Source organism: Scyliorhinus torazame, chromosome 21 (assembly GCF_047496885.1).
Source record: "Scyliorhinus torazame isolate Kashiwa2021f chromosome 21, sScyTor2.1, whole genome shotgun sequence".
Taxonomy (NCBI): Eukaryota; Metazoa; Chordata; class Chondrichthyes; order Carcharhiniformes; family Scyliorhinidae; genus Scyliorhinus; species Scyliorhinus torazame.
The window spans coordinates 118,934,433-118,951,491 of record NC_092727.1 but is presented as its reverse complement, the minus strand read 5'-3'; the positions used below and the strand labels follow the sequence as shown (position 1 = coordinate 118,951,491).

The following is a 17,059-nucleotide window of genomic DNA, read 5'->3' as shown; positions in this document are numbered from 1 at the left end:
GCACTCCAGTCTTGATATGCGCGGATCACCGCGTTCTCCCACCTACTGCTCCGGGGTTTTCTTTGCCCATCTGAGGACCATCTCTCTGTCCTTAAAACGGAGGAATCTCACCACTATGGCTCTGGGAATTTCTCCTGCTCTCGGTCCTCGCACCATCACTCGGTATGCTCCCTCCACCTCCAACGGACCCGTCGGGGCCTCCGCTCCCATTAACGAGTGCAGCATCGTGCTCATATATGCCCCGACGTCCGCCCCTTCTGCACCTTCAGGAAGACCAAGAATCCTTAAATTCTTCCTCCTCGCATTATTCTCCAGCACCTTCAACCTTTCCACACATCGTTTATGGTGTGCCTCGTGTATCTCCGTCTTCACCACCAGGCCCTGTATATCGTCCTCGTTCTCGGCAGCCTTTGCCTTCACGACCCGAAGCTCCCGCTCCTGGGTCTTTTGCTCATCTTTTAGCCCTTCAATCGCCTGTAATATCGGGGCCAACAGCTCCTTCTTCATCTCCTTTTTAAGCTCTTCCACGCAGCGTTTCAAAAACTCGTGTTGTTCAGGGCCCCATATTAAACTGCCACCTTGCGGCGCCATCTTGGTTTTTGCTTGCCTTCCTTGCCGCTGCTCGAGAGGATCCACCGCAATCCGGCCACTTTCCTCTCCTTTTTCCATCCGTATCCAGGGGGGATTCCCTTCTGGTTTACCGCACAGTACTTTTAGCCGTTAAAATTGCCGTTGGGGCTCTTATTAAGAGCCCAAAAGTCCGTTCCACCGGGAGCTGCCGAAACGTGCGACTTAGCTGGTCATCGCCGCACCTGGAAGTCGATTGAGGTGTTTATGATGATTAGATACGGTAGTTTGAATTGGATTGGATTCGTTTATTGTCACGTGTACAGTGAAAAGTATTTTTCTGCGAGCAGCTTAACAGATCATTAAGTACATGGGAAGAAAAGGGAATAAAAGAAAATACATAATAGGGCAACACAAGGTATACAATGTAACTACATAAGCACTGGCATCGGATGAAGCATATAAGGTGTGTTAATGAGGTCAGTCCATAAGAGGGTCATTTAGGAGTCTGGTAACAGCGTGGAAGAATCTGTTTTTGAGTCTGTTCGTGCGTGTTCTCAGACTTCTGTATCTCCTGCCCGATGGGAGAAGTTGGAAGAGTGAGTAAGCCGGGTGGAGGGGTCTTTGATTATGCTGCCCGCTTTCCCCAGGCAGTGGGGGGTGTAGATGGAGTCAATGAATGGGAGGCAGGTTCGTGTGATGGACTGGGTGGTGTTCGCGACTCTGAAGTTTCCTGCGGTCCTGTGCCGAGCAGTTTCCATACCAGGCTGTGATGCAGCCAGATAGGATGCTTTCTATGGTGCATCTGTAAAAGTTGGTACGGTTTAATGTGGACATGCCAAATTTCCTTAGTTTCCTGAGGAAGTATAGGCGCTGTTGTGCTTTCTTGGTGGTAGCATCGACGTGGGTGGACCAGGACAGATTTTTGGAGATGTACACCCCGAGGAATTTGAAACTGCTAACCATCTCCACCTCGGCCCTGTTGGATGCTGACAGGTGTGTGTACAGTACTTTGCTTCCTGAAGTCAATGACCAGCTCTTTAGTTTTGCTGGCATTGAGAGAGAGATTGTTGTCGCTGTACCACTCCACTAGGTTCTCAATCTCCCTCCTGTATTCTGACTCGTTATTCGAGATTCAGCCCACTATGGTCGTATCGTCAGCAAACTTGTAGATGGAGTTGGAACCAAATTTTGCCCCGCAGTTGTGTGTATACAGGGAGTAGAGTAGGGGGCTAAGTATGCAGCCTTGAGGGGCCCCGGTATTGAGGACTGTTGTGGAGGAGGTGTTGTTCATTCTTACTGATTGTGGTCTGTTGGTCAGAAAATTGAGGATCCAGTTGCAGAGTGGGGAGCCAAGTCTTAGGTTTTGGAGCTTTGATGTGAGCTTGGCTGGGATTATGGTGTTGAAGGCGGAGCTGTAGTCAATAAATAGGAGTCTGATGTAGGAGTCCATGATGTCGAGATGCTCTAGGGATGAGTGTAGGGCCAGGGAAATGGCGTCTGCTGTGGACCGGTTGCGACGGTATGCGAATTGCAGTGGATCAAGGCGTTCTGGGAGTATGGAGGCGATGCGCTTCATGATCAACCTCTGAGCACTTCATTACGACTGAAGTCAGGGCCACCGGACGGTAGTCATTGAGGCACGTTGCCTGGTTCTCCTTTGGCATCGGTGTATGATGGTGGTCTTCTTGAAGCAGGTGGGGACCTCGGAGTGGAGTAGGGACAGGTTAAGGTTGTCCGCGAACACCTCTGCCAGCTGGTCCGTGCAGGCTCTTGAGTGCACGAACAGGGATCCCGTCCGGGCCCGTCGCCTTCCGAGGGTTCACTTTCAGGAAGGCCAATCTGACTGGAAGCTGTGATGGTGGGTATGGGTGAGTTATGGGCTGCTGGGGCACTCGACAGCAGATTGTTGGTTACCTGCTCAAACTGAGCATAGAATGCATTGAGTTCATCGGGGAGGGGTGCGCTACTGCTGGAGATACTGCTTGGCTTCGCTTTGTAGCCTGTTATGTTTAGTCCTTGCCACAATCGCCGAGAGTCTGACTAGCTTGGTTTGATATTCTCTCTTGGCATCTCGGATGGCTTTGAGGAGGTCGTACCTGGATTTCTTGTATAGGTCAGGGACGTCTGACTTGAACACCTCAGATCTGTCCTTCAGTAGGGAGTCAATCTCGCAATTGAGCCATGGGTTCCGGTTGGGGAACGAACGTACCGCTTTCTTTGGCATGCAGTCGTCCACACATTTGCTGATGAAGTCTGACGGTGGTGGCATACTCAAGTTGGTCGCTGAGTTCTTAAATATGGACCAGTCCACTGTCTCTAAGCAGTCACGTAAGAGCTCTTCTGTTTCCTCGGACCAGCACTGCTCGTCCTTCTTAGCTGGATTCTCCCACTTGAGTTTCTGCTTGGAGAAAAGATAAAATCTCTGGTGAGGCAAAACGAGTACAAAGAAGCATAACCTTATAGTTAGAACTAAACTGAATAGGGGTGATTGTCAAGAGAAACTTTTTACACTGGAATGAAATGCTGCTGGGGCTGGGGACTGATGAAAATTTCAAATCAGATTGCTGGATTTTTGTTACATGGTTATGGATCTGAGGTAAGCAACAAAATTATTTAAACAATCAAACATGATTTAATTGACTGGCAGGACAGCTTCAAGGGTTGAATGGCTCAATCCTGTTCTACCCGAGCGCCAGGTATAACATGAACACATTTTACTGGACACAATATAGTACTCTTCGTATTACATTGTGCCTCTTGTCTTGCCAATTAGCTTTGCTGGGGTTGGTTCAAGCACGCCAAAGTAGCTCACCTAATGTTGCTTGGCTACTAGAGGCACCAATGAGTTTGGATTTAAACATGAGGGCATCATAATTTCAGATCCATATGGGGAAATTGGCCATAATCTCAAGGGCAAGTACATGATAGTTATCCAGAAGTTGTACATTACAGGCCTCCATCCCAGTTGATGTTGCCGACTGCCATCCCAAAGAAGCATTCCAAATTCCCATTGCCGTTCAAAAATCCTTGTATGTGCCCTGTTCCTGCAGCTCCATATTTGGAACTCAAATTAAGTGGTTGAGACCTCCTCCCCCTAAAACAGCTCTAATTAGTTATAAATAACATACTTTTTTTGCCTCAATTTAAAAACTCTTATTTAAATCTCCAGTTTTACTCTATTTATAGTATACATAGTGCTCCACAGAAATGTTGTTACAAATGAGGGTCCAGTGTAGCTCAGTTGGCTAAACAGCTGGTTCACGATACAGAGCTGAGGTTATTCATGAATGACCTGCCTTCTCAACCTTGCCCCTCGTCTGAGGTGTGATCCTCAGGTTAAATCACCACCAGTCAGCTCTTCCCCCCGCCCCCCCCCCCCCCTCTTCAAAGGGGAAAGCAGCCGATGGTCATCTGGGACTGGCGACTCACCTTACGAAATTACATCAGGTTCTACCTCGTCACCACATGTCAGCCCACTCTGTGCTTCCAAGATAGTTTTTCAGACATTCTAGCCTCTTCGAACCACAACTTAGAACATCGTGGTCGGTCCAGCCATGAACTCCACCCCTACTTGTCGCTGTTTTTGCTGCTGAAAAGTTGGTGCTCGATTACCTGCAGGCACGGCTATTACAACTTCCCCACCCCATAAATTCCAGGTCATTGAAAGTCACTGACTGCTCTCCATAACTCGCAGCAAGTCGCATACTCCCCCTCTCCTTGGTGCACCCCAATGAGTCAAACTCAACCTCATCTGAGGATCCTCTCGATAGAGAACTGTGTGTTCTTCCAACAGGTTTCATGGTGCACCTCCCCCCCCCCCCCCCAATTTCAAACAATCCAATCCATGTATGATCCCTTATGATGTGGAGATGCTGGGGTGGACACAGTAAGAAGTCTTACAACAGGTTTATTTGGAATCACAGCTTTCGGAGCGTAGCTCCTTCAGCTGGCGATGAAAGAGCTAAGTTCTGAAAGCTGGTGATTCCAAATAAACCTGTTGGACTTGAACCTGATGTAAGACTTTTTTATTTATTTTTGTGTTCTCTTTTTTTTATTTAGAGTACCCAATTCATTTTTTCCAATTCAGGGACAATTTAGCATGAACAATCCACCTAGCCTGCACATCTTTGGTTTGTGGGGGTGAAACCCACGCAGACACGGGGAGAATGTGCAAACTCCACACGGACAGTGACCCAGAGCCGGGATCAAACCTGGGACCTCGGTGCCATGAGGCAGCAGTGCTAACCACCGTGCCATCATGCTGCCTTTGTAAGGCTTCTTAAATGAATTAAGCTGCAATAATAAAACTGTGCCTATAACGGTGAAGGCCCCGGACAGTGGAATTCTCCCTGGACCTCTTTAAAACCCTACCTCGACTAAGCGTTTGGTCCCAATAACTACTAACTTGGCTCAGTGTCCTTTTTTTTGTGCCATGTTCCCGCGAAGGGCTGACGGGCATTTTCCTGCATTGAAAAGTGGTTTACTTTGGGCGGGGAGGGAAAGTAAAACGATTTGCCCTGTTTTGGTAGGAACTGATTAGGAGGACGGGGCAGGTGGCAGCAGATCCAGCCCAGTGGGGAGGAATGTGGGCTCCTCGCTAATCATTCCCTGAATGAAACTGGACTCTGCATTGACAGCTCGGTGATAAGGTGGCACAGTGGTTAGCACTGTTGCCTCACAGCGCCAGGGTGCCAGATTTGCTTCCTAGCTTGAGTCACTGTCTGCGGGAGTCTACACGTTCTCCCTGGGTCTGTGTGGGTTTCCTCCGGGTGCTCCGGTTTCCACCCACAAATCCCGAAAGACGTGCTGTTAGGTAATTTTGACATTCTGAATTCTCCCTCCTTGTAGCCGAACAGGCGCCGGAATGTGGCGACTAGGGGCGTTTCACAGTAACTTCATTGCAGTGTTAATGTGAGCCTACATGTGAGAAGAAATTATTATTATTATAAAATTCTGCAAACTTTGCTGTGTCAAAGTGAGCGGTTCAGTTACTTCCTGCAACATGTGCAGGCGGAGGGAGGACACCGAGGGGAGCAGTGGGACAATAAATAGCAGCAGCCTGAAGTTTCAAAGACTTCACACAGGGGGGAGAAAACCCCATCTGGCTGGACTGTGAGCTGCTGCTGCTCTGGGTCACAAGTGAAGGGATTTGTCGCGTCTCCCAAAATAGGTGGATGGATTTCGGGGGCGGGGGGGGGGGGGGGGGGGGGGGGGGGTCAGGGTCCAGCCCTCAGGCACGTCAAAAAGTTACTTGTTTGGAGAGGCTCCAGGATCGTCCAACTTGAGAATAAAGCTTCCAACTTGAGAATAAAGCTTCCATCGTGATCCCGGCCGCTGCTGGAGGGAAGGGGAGTGTGTCCAGACACCGCAAGATGGGATTTGTCCTGGAGAGCTTTGCCTGTCACTGAGAAAAGTTAAGTGAAACTTCTCACTCACTCATCTCCCTGTTTTATTGCTTTGGCGCGTTTCAGGGGTTGTTTGGAAACAGACACGGTTCACAGTGACACTCTTACTGATAGAGGATTGATGGTTTGTTCCCTCCCCACTAATGTTTATTTTTGAAATTGAAGCGCATTGAGAACGCGGTTGGAGTGGAAATGTTTGTCTCACTAACCCCGCCGTGGGGAGGGTGGCAGTGGGATGTGGAGTGTGCCCCCGGGTGTCCAAAACGCAGGTTTTCTGCATCTATTTACCAGCTGCAGTTGGGGTCGCTTTCCACAACAGGGGAGGCGGTGTAGTTGGCAGAGCTTCTGGAGATTGCCCACCCCTCCTCCCTCTTAAAACGACACTCGGCCCGAAACGTTTCCTATCCGGCTTCATTCCAGGCACTCCCATTGAACCCTCATCACCGGCGGCACAGTGGTTAGCACTGCTGCTTCATAGCGCCAGGGTCCCGGGCTCGATTCCCGGCTTGGGTCGCTGTCCATGAGGAGTCTGCACGTTCTCCCCGTTTCTGCGTGGGTCTCCTCCAGGTGCACCGGTTTCCTCCCACAAGTCACGAAAGACGTGCTGTTGGTGAATTGGACATTCTGAATTCTCCCTCTGTGTACCCGCACAGGCGCCGGAATGTGGTGACAAGGGGCTTTTCACAGTAACTTCATTGCAGTGTTCATGGAAGCCTACTTGTGACAATAAAGATTATTATTAGTATGTTCCTGCTGGGATAAGGTTGTTGGTTTCGGTTAGTCTCAGAGTTGCTGGGAAATCTCAACTGGCCGGTGCTGAAATTGTTGTTGTTGGCTCCTTACTGGGCACCGTCTGCTCTCGTGCCAAAGTAATCATTCTCTCTCTCGCCTGGTGTGGGTGCCAAGTTATTTCACTCCAAGGAGAGTGGACACCATAGCCAGGCTGGGCTCACCCACTGCTGACAGAAGCTTCGTTTCCAGTAGATGTCACTAGATAGTAATCAGAAGCTGAAACTCCCCCGAACCGAGCATTCGCCTCCCTCGCCCTCTTGGGGTATTCATGGTATTCTTTCTGACTTTAGCTAAATCAGCAGATTCCAAGGATCTCCCTATTCTGTGAAGCACAACTGCTCACCACCTCAACTAGGTGACACTTTAGAAAAGTTATTTTCACGACCAAGAATGCAGGTCATTTTTTAGCAAGATTTTGAATGAATTACTTAAGTGAATGAAATGAAGGTTAACCACATTTAAATGAAGGTTATTGATAATGTCACTGGACAGATTGGTTCTGAAAAGCTATTTAAAGTCATATTCTCACAATATCTTTGATTCATGAACTGGTGCCACACTCAGCTGTACAAAACTGCTTTGATTCCTGGGTTGTGTGAACTGGGGGCAATAATAGACCTCATTGTTCCTGAACTGGGCGAAAACAATAACCAGGTTTTCTATTCGGGTCGTACCCAATTGCCTTTGCTGGAAATTGTGCATGTTGCAAGACTTATGTCTAACTGTGCATCTACAGTTTGCTATCATTTATTTTTAATTCATTACTGGATGTAGGTGTCACTGGCAAGTCTTTAGCCAGGATGTTTTTGGGGGTCTTTGCTGTATCCAATGCATTCAGCAGTTTGTTGACATCATGTGGCATGAGCTGAATTGACCGAAGACTCACGTCAATGGTAATTTCAGGTGGAGGCCGAGATGGGCCATCCACTCGGCACTTGTGGCTGCAGATGTTGTAAAACATTCAGGCTTTTTATTTTGCATTTGTGGGCAGTGCCACGAATCATTAATGACTGGATGCGACAGATCTTGTGGGATTGTCGAGCTCTTGATTGCATGCTGGTTCCGCTGTTTAACACACATACGGCACTGTGTTGTAGCTTCCCCAGGTTGGCACCTCATTTATAGTTATGCCTCGTACTCTTCTATGCATGCTCATTCAATCAGAGATGATACCCTGGCTTGATGGTAACAGTATAGGAAGGAATATACCAAGCCATGAGGTGACAGAGCGTAGTGGACTACAGTTCAGTTACTGATGTCCATGAGTTGCTCATGGATGCGCAGTTTTGAGTTGCTAGATCTGTTCTGAGTCTATTCTATTTAGCACGTTGGTCATGCCACACAACATGGTGGAGTATGTTCTCAGCGTGGAGTCAGGACATTAACTTCAGAAGGACTCTGCGGTGCTTACGTCTACAGATACTGCCATGTACAGATGCATCTGTGACAGGTGGATTGGTGATAATGAGATACAGTAAACTTGTCCTGTCGATCCCCAAATTTCTTTCTCTGTCAGTCTGGCCTCAATAAAAGTTGAGATGGATTCGCACGTAAAAAGAAGTTATTTATTTAGCTTGCAAGCTTGAATCATCTTACAGAAACGTAAGAGACATCCAGCCTCTTACACCCCAGAAAACGACTGAACTAAAAGACAAAGGGATCTCTGCAAAATCAATTCAAATGGTATCAAGTTTCACATACTCGACGGACATAGGTCAGCCTATGTCCCTCCTGACCTGTTCGATCTATTCTGATTGGCTCACTTCCAATCCCTTTCTCTGGACCCTATCAATGCAGCATCACTCTCATAGACACACCTCTTCCTGCTTTTTCCATGCGGTCTCAAACCCCTTTGTCCCTAACTGCCAGAATCAAAGTGGCTTATTTCTACATTACATTAACTAGTATCTCTAAAGTAACTATTTTATATCACATTCGTCATTCCCTCCTTTTATCATTCCATGATAACCGAACTATCCAATCCATAGCTACGGTTCCTCATCTAAAAAGATCCGTCGCTGCATTTCCAATTCCTGTCTTAGCCCCCCTTCATCTGCCTCACCCTCATGGATTTTAACAGTTACATTTTTTTTTCCGGTGATTGGGGCGGTGATCTGATCTAGTGCACCCCGCATTCTACCCATCACACATTTAAGGATGGCCAGGCCCACAAAGATGCAGCCGATAGCTACCACTAGATACATGGCCATATTTATCAACCAGTCCTTCCATCCTCCAAATCCCCAGTTACCCCAAGAGTCAGGATCCTGCATCCCGTCCAAGTGATCCCGTATGCGATCCATAAATTTAGTAATGTTAGCGGTCAAGTCCTGAACACCCATGATACACTTGCCCTGTACTATGGCGCATACCCCACCCTCACGGGCCAGAAGATAGTCAAGAGCATACCGGTTCTGCATTGCAAACAACCGTAGCTGAGACAACTCCTTGGTTATTGCCCCGAGGGCTCCCAAGGTTTACTACCCGGGTTTTCCTCAGTTTGGCCTTTAACTAACTTAAGTGTATCTCCCGGTAACCTACGTTCTAGCTGTACTTCCCTTCTCATACGCCCCGTCCTCTCTCTAGTCCCTTTCTCTTTCTCATGGTCTCTTCCTACACTCTTCTGACAGCCTGACTGATGTTACCTTTATTGTACCACTTTTAACACATCCAAAATCAAATTTACATGTATTCCAAAAACAAGGCAATGTCCACATAATGTTCCCTTCCCATCGCCGGGACCGGTGCAGCTGCTTCATGACTCCTGCATTCTCCTTAACTTTGATGACCTTCCATGAGTCGATACCATGTCCTCGTATATGGGGGCAGCGAAGAACATCACCTTTGCATAGGTGATGTATCCTTGTAGATTGGTTGGGGCTACACAGATACATAATATTCCCCTTTTCCATGTCCATCGCCAATAACACGCCAAGCGAAGTGAGGCCAAATATCAGACAGACGATGCGTAGCCACTCCATCATGCTCCACACCTGTAAAATAGCACTGGAGAAGGGAGGCAGGTTAGTATCCGACCTTTTACAGTAGTGGAGATGGACTCAATTTACAGTGATGTAGGTGGAACCAAGCACTTCGCCCCTCCACTTTAACTGCTGTGGGGGTGGTAAGGAGAACTTGGAAGGGCCCGTCCCATCGCGGCTCCGACCCCTTCCTAGTCCAATTTTTGACCATGACATAACTACCGGGCTGGACTGAAAGTGAGCTAGGTACTGGGGCAATGGCTGGTGAGCCACGCGGACTTGGCCATGGAGTTCCTTGAGCACTTGCGTAAGGGCTAGAACATAGGCGGTCATTTCTTCAGTCATCTGATGAAACTGAACCCGTCTGGGAACCTGCAGGCTCCAAGGAGTTCTAAGAGGCCTGCCATAAAGAATCTCGGCGGGAGAGAGCCGGGCTGGTCCCGCAGGTGTAACCCGCAGCTGGAAGAGGGCAACGGGGAGCAACTTAAGCCATGTCAGTCCCGTGTCTGCTCTTAATTTAGCCAATTTAGTTTTGAGGGTCTGATTGTGTCTCTCAACCACACCGGCCGCCTGCGGTCTGTAAGCACAGTGTAACTGCTGGCGTATGCCCAACTGGGAGCAAAACTCCTTGTTAATTTGTCCAATAAAATGAGGCCCATTATCAGAACTTAACTGAGCTGGTATACCGTACCGGGGAATGATTTCCCTCATCAAGACTTTAACCACAGTAGCAGCTTTACTATAGATAGTCGGATACGCCTCGACCCATCTGCTGAACACATCCACAATGACCAAAACATATTTGTAACATTGACACCTTTCCAACTCAATGTAATCCATTTGGAGCGTCTCAAAGGGACCACTGGGCAACGGGGTTTGCCCCTTCCCACAAGGGATACCTTTTCCGGTGTTATATTGCTGACAAATCAAACACCGATTACTGATACTTTGGGCCAACCCCTGCATTTTAGGGTGCCACCAAGTGTCCAGCAACAAATCACTAGTCCCTCGAGCCCCACAATGAGTTGCAAAGTGTACACATTCAATGACCCATAAAGCCAGCACATCAGACATACAAGTCTGATGTGCAGGCGTGGTCCATAAAGAGGAAACAGAATCATATGTACAACCTAACCGTTTCCACATTTGTTTATCACTCTCAGGAGCGTCCTCCTGTAACCTTATGACGTCTTGGATGGTTGGCATTGACTTGTCAGAAGCAGACATATTCATAGTAGATCGTTTAGTCTGACTTAACATCTTAGGCACCATCACTTGCTGAATTTGCGCGGCTGTCCGCGCTGCACAATCTGCTCGTTCATTACCAACGTCAACTGGGGTTGTACCATTCGTGTGGGCAGCGCATTTAATAACGGAAATCTGCGCGGGCATAAGGAGGGCCTGCAGTAGGTCATTAACTAAACCCCGGTGGGATATTTGACCACACATAATCATGTCAGGTTGTTCTGACGAAATGTCACTCAAATCGCCCCTTATTGTGGTAGTTTCCTGAATCAAGGCTAAACAGTCGTGGCCAGGTGCGTCTTCATGGACAGGGGGACCGCTAAGAAAACAGGCTGGATTGATAGTGGTACAGTATTTAAATGTCAGACGTGGATTGTTCAAAAGGTATATCTCATACCTATTCTGACGAGCTGCGGTGAGATGCTGACCATTCGCCCCATATCCCTGGCATGGTACTGGTCATGGACCTGACGTGTAATATGAGGGCTTACCGAAGCTGACTGTGGCCATAAATGTGGTGATATTGTAACAAAATCGGCTGTACCTTCTTTTCCCGTGACTGTGGCTGTAACCTTGACTGGCCATTCGGTCTCAAGTAATGGCCGGTATTTGTCCTCCAACTCCCTGTTTCGTCCAGTTCTGTCATAGGCCAGGGTAACGTGATGCAGTGACTGTTCAACGTCTAACGTCCACCACTGGGGGGGTGATAGAAATATAGCACTGTTGTCTCATCCTCCTCTTCGCTGATCCACCCACCCAAAGTCACTATATTGGAGCTCCTGCTGGTAAACTACCATTTCTGCCGCTTGTTGGGGTCGCAGATCATCCTTTTTCATTACATACTCAGTCTTAACCTTTGTAACTGAGCCTCCTTCTTGGCCTACACCCTCCTTCCAGTAAAATCTGACTGCCCTTGCCATCTGGGAAGGGTCGTTCTCTGTCCAATTCATGTTATTACATTTCACAGCAGTAACCACAGAAGGTGGTAGGCAATGCATTAACATAGCACAGTATTGAGGGGAATTCTGACCATTTTGATACAGCAAATCGCCTGACTGCCCCCGGTAGATTTCATTAAAACGCTCCAGAAATTCCTCTGGCTCGTCAATCTTCCTAGGTTTTAGGTCTAAGATAACAGAAAGATTTATGGGCCTTTGAAATGTGCTATTCAACGCATTCAAGATCTGTGTCCTTCTTTTCTCTATTTGCTCTCTTTTTTTTAAAACTTAAAAATGTTTGAAAATTCAAATTGAATTACTGCAACTTGCAAGCTTAGCTCCGATCTCAACTCAGAACTAAATTTACAATTTGCTTAACACAAACTTGTATAACATTTACAACTTAATTATTTCTTTATCTTAACAATTTTTCTTTTAACAAGTTTTTTTTCTTTTACATACACATAAGTATTAGCAAAATCAACTATCATCTCCAGATTGACACTTTTTAAAATGGTGTCCATGATCTTCTTTAAGTTTCTATTAATCTCCAGATAAAATGAGATAAACCTTATTTCAAGTAAGTAAAACTTAAGATTCTGGCAATTTCAATCAATTGCTTTCGAAAATAATAACTTTTATCAAAGAGGTGGAGAAACCCACTGGTTTCCTTTAATTAATTCAAAACGTAACTTTGCTGGTGTTCACTGACTCAAAGGAAAGGTATCCGATTACACTACGGCTGCTGCTGTTATCTCAAAGCCTGAGTGAGAAGCACTGTCTGTTTTCAACTCCGCCTGCTGCTGTTAACCCTTTGAGAGACTTCTGCTTCAACCAATATGCAGCATTCCTCACAATCTCAACTAGACCTCGGAACTTTACAGTCCAAGGAGACAATTTTAGCTTAATCAACTATATATTTAAAACACTCACACATAGAGTTGAACCATCTTCAGATTTAAAAACAGTTATACTGGACTGAACCTCCATCTATTGAAGTCCCATCAGCCCCTGAACCCATATAATAGACTGAACCTTCATTAATGAAGTCACATCAGCCTCTGAACCCTTATAATAGACTGAACCTTCATTAATGAAGTCACATCAGCCTCTGAACCCATATAATAGACTGAACCTTCATTAATGAAGTCACATCAGCCTCTGAACCCATATAATAGACTGAACCTTCATTATTAAAGTCCCATCAGCCCAAAACCCTAACCCAAGCCGAAACAACAATATGAAATCCCATCAATTAAAGTGCTAATCCCCAGACTGACCTGTGATTTCGTCGAGGCGGTCTTTCTGTGCCAACCGCGAGTGACCAGACTAATCAGACGATAAGAAGAGGGGAACAATCAATGCGCGGTCGTTTTCCAGTTCTACATTGAGGGCCCTTTGTTCCCCATCCTCCTGTTCATAATCAGTCTAATTCTGATTTCGCAGTTGGATCAGGATCGCCCAGAGAAATCCCGGTTTTCGGCACCAAATGTCGATCCCCAAATTTCTTTCTCTGTCAGTCTGGCCTCAATAAAAGTTGAGATGGATTCGCACGTAAAAAGAAGTTATTTATTTAGCTTGCAAGCTTGAATCATCTTACAGAAACGTAAGAGACATCCAGCCTCTTCCACCCCAGAAAACGACTGAACTAAAAGACAAAGGGATCTCTGCAAAATCAATTCAAATGGTATCAAGTTTCACATACTCGACGGACATAGGTCAGCCTATGTCCCTCCTGACCTGTTCGATCTATTCTGATTGGCTCACTTCCAATCCCTTTCTCTGGCCCCTATCAATGCAGCATCACTCTCATAGACACACCTCTTCCTGCTTTTTCCATGCGGTCTCAAACCCCTTTGTCCCTAACTGCCAGAATCAAAGTGGCTTATTTCTACATTACATTAACTAGTATCTCTAAAGTAACTATTTTATATCACATTCGTCAGTCCCTCATGGGTTCTCTCACCACCTGCTATAGGTCCTATCTGGCAGCCGTGTCTTTCAGGAATTTGTCTGAGGGAAAATTCCTCATGTCCATCATCCATGAAGAATGGCCATTTGGACAACTTGCTGCAGGACTTCCAGACCAATGGAATTCTTTTTTTATATATAAATTTAGAGTACGCAATTATTTTTCCAATTAAGGGTAAATTTAATGTGGCTAATCTACCTACCCTCCACATCTTTGGGTTGCGGGGGTGAATCCCACGCAGACACGGGGAGAATGTTCAAACTAGACCAATGGAATTTTACTCTAGAATTCTACTCTCGCCTTTAGCAGAGAATGAGTGGGTGTGACAGACAACTGGAGGTCAAAAGGGATCATAACCCCATTAATACTAAGCACCGACAGTCTAGTTATTGAAAGGGCTTGAGGGCAGGTAAGAGTCAACCATGTTGCTGTGGGTCTGGAGTCACATATGGCCAGACCAGGTAAGGATGGTAGATTTCTTTCCCTAAAGGGACATTAGTGAACCAGATGGGCTTTTACGACAATGGTTTCATGGTCATCAGTAGACTTTTAATTCCAGATTTTTATTGTATTTAAATTTCACCGTCTGCAATGGTGGGATTTGAACCTGGGACAGCAGAGCAGTACTCTGGGTCCACGGATTACTAGTCCAGTGACAATACCACTACGCCACCACCTTCCCTTTTAATTGTACATGTTGGGTCTGGAAAACAATTGGAACCATGATTTCAGAATATATTCCATAAGCTTTAATATTTGAAAAACAACATAAATAGACCTAATAATGACAAATAATACTTTGAGAGTGGATTTACTGTAATTTTATAGAGCAATATACGTGTGAATTTCACACACAATTTTTTGAAATAAACAGTTGACAATAGATCCAACAATTCAAAGAAAGAATCATAGAATTGTTACAGCACAGAAGGAGGCCATTCAACACATCAAAGTTATGCTGGCTCTCTACAAGAGCAGCTCGGCTAATGCCACTTCCCTATCTTTTCCCTGTAATCCTGACAATCTTTTTCCTTTGGATCATTCTCCAATTCCCTTTTGAAATCCGTGATTGAATCTGCCTCCACCACACCCTCAGACAGTGCATTCCAGGTCCGAACCACTCACAGGGTAAAAGAGGGTTTTCCCATGTTTTGCCTTTGGATCTTTTTGCCATTCGCTTTGTAAACTGGTGTCATCGGGTTCTTGACCCTTCCACCAATGGAAACAATTCCCCCCTGTCTACAATGGCTGGGGTCTTCTGGCCTCTCCTGCTGGCAGGTTGTGCCGGTCCCGTCGATGCAGACCCCATGCGGCGGGTTCCCCGGGATCCTGGGGGGGGATCCTGTCCTCTGTCTGATGCCCTTGTGCTTCTGAACACCTCTATAGAACAAAGAACAAAGAAAAGTACAGCACAGGAACAGGCCCTTCGGCCCTCCAAGCCTGCACCGGTACCCGTCTAAACTAAAATCTTCTACACTTCCTGGGTCCGTATCCCTCTATTCCCATCCTATTCATGTATTTGTCAAGATGCCCCTTAAATGTCACTATTGTCCCTGCTTCCACTACCTCCTCCGGTAGCGAGTTCCAGGCACCCACTACCCTCTGTGTAAAATACATGCCCAGTACATCTCCTCTAAATCTTGCCCCTCTCACCTTAAACCTATGCCCCCTAGTAATTGACCCCTCTACCCTGGGAAAAAGCCTGACTATCCATTCTGTCTATGCCCCTCATACTTTTGTAGACCTCTATCAGGTCACCCTCAACCTCCGTCGTTCCAGTGAAAACAAACAGAGTTTATTCAACCGCTCCTCATAGCTAATGCCCTCCATACCAGGCAACATCCTGGTAAATCTCTTCTGCGCCCTCTCTAAAGCCTCCACATCCTTCTGGTAGTGTGGCGACCAGAATTGAACACTATACTCCAAGTGTGGCCTAACTAAGGTTCTATACAGCTGCAACATGACTTGCCAATTCTTATACTCAATGCCCCGGCCAATGAAGGCAAGCATGCCGTATGCCTTCTTGACTACCTTCTCCACCTGTGTTGCCTCTTTCAGTGACCTGTGGACCTGTACACCTAGATCTCTCTGACTTTCAATACTCATTGAGGGTTCTACCATTCACTGTATATTCCCTACCTGCATTAGACCTTCCAAAATGCATTACCTCACATTTGTCCGGATTAAACTCCACCTGCCATCTCTCCGCCCAACTCTCCAAACGATCTAAATCCTGCTGTATCCTCTGACAGTCCTCATCGCTATCCGCAATTCCACCAACCTTTGTGTCGTCTGCAAACTTACTAATCAGACCAGTTACATTTTCCTCCAAATCATTTATATATATTACGAACAGCAAAGGTCCCAGCACTGGGTGGAGGTGTTGAGTTTGGGTAGGGTGCTCTTTCCAAGAGCTGGTGCAGACTCAAAGGGCCGAATGGCCTCCTTCTGCACTGTAAATTCAATGATAATCTATGATTAATCTAGGACAAAGGTTCGGCACAACATCGTGGGCCGAAGGGCCTGTTCTGTGCTGTATTTTCTATGTTCTATGTTCTATGATCCCTGCGGAACACCACTAGTCACAGCCCTCCAATTAGAAAAGCACCCTTCCATTGCTACTCTCTGCCTTCTATGGCCTAGCCAGTTCTGTATCCATCTTGCCAGCTCACCCCTGATCCCGTGGGCCTTCATCTTTTGTGTCTCCTCTCATCCCTCTCCTTACATAGAACAAGCCTGCTTCTCCAATCGATCCAAGTCCATCATCCTTATTTGATATTTGAACATCAACTGCACAGATTTCCCATAGTACCATTGAACTATAGCATTGTATAGAAAACAGCTATCAATTGTATTTTTATGGAGATGAATGTCCATTTGTTCATTATGCTAGAACAGAGAGAGTTGCTTTATATAATAATAATCTTTATTAATCTTTATCACCAGTCGGCTTGCATAACACTGCAATGTGTTTTGGGCATGGGTTTCTGGCAGGAGTTTTATGTCAGAGGTTTTAAAAGTGAGGGGGGGTCCGAGACCAGAGGTGGCGGTCTTTGATGTGTCGGAAGACCCAGGAGTCCAGGGGGTAAGAGAGGCCGATGTCCCGGTCTTTGCCTCCCTGGTGGCCGGACGGATTCTACTAGGGCGGAGGGACTC

The 17,059-nt window shown here is 46.5% G+C and overlaps 1 protein-coding gene across 2 annotated transcripts in view; it reads left to right on the top strand.

The window, feature by feature from the left end:
* Window positions 1-5,798: 5,798 nt before the first annotated feature.
* LOC140398575 (gap junction delta-3 protein-like) overlaps window positions 5,799-17,059 on the top strand; it is a 54,921-nt gene continuing 43,660 nt past the window's right edge. For both annotated transcript variants that reach the window (XM_072487390.1, XM_072487391.1), the window contains exon 1: window positions 5,799-5,983. The gene's annotated coding sequence lies outside the window, so the exon portion shown is untranslated. The remainder of the gene's footprint in view (window positions 5,984-17,059) is intronic.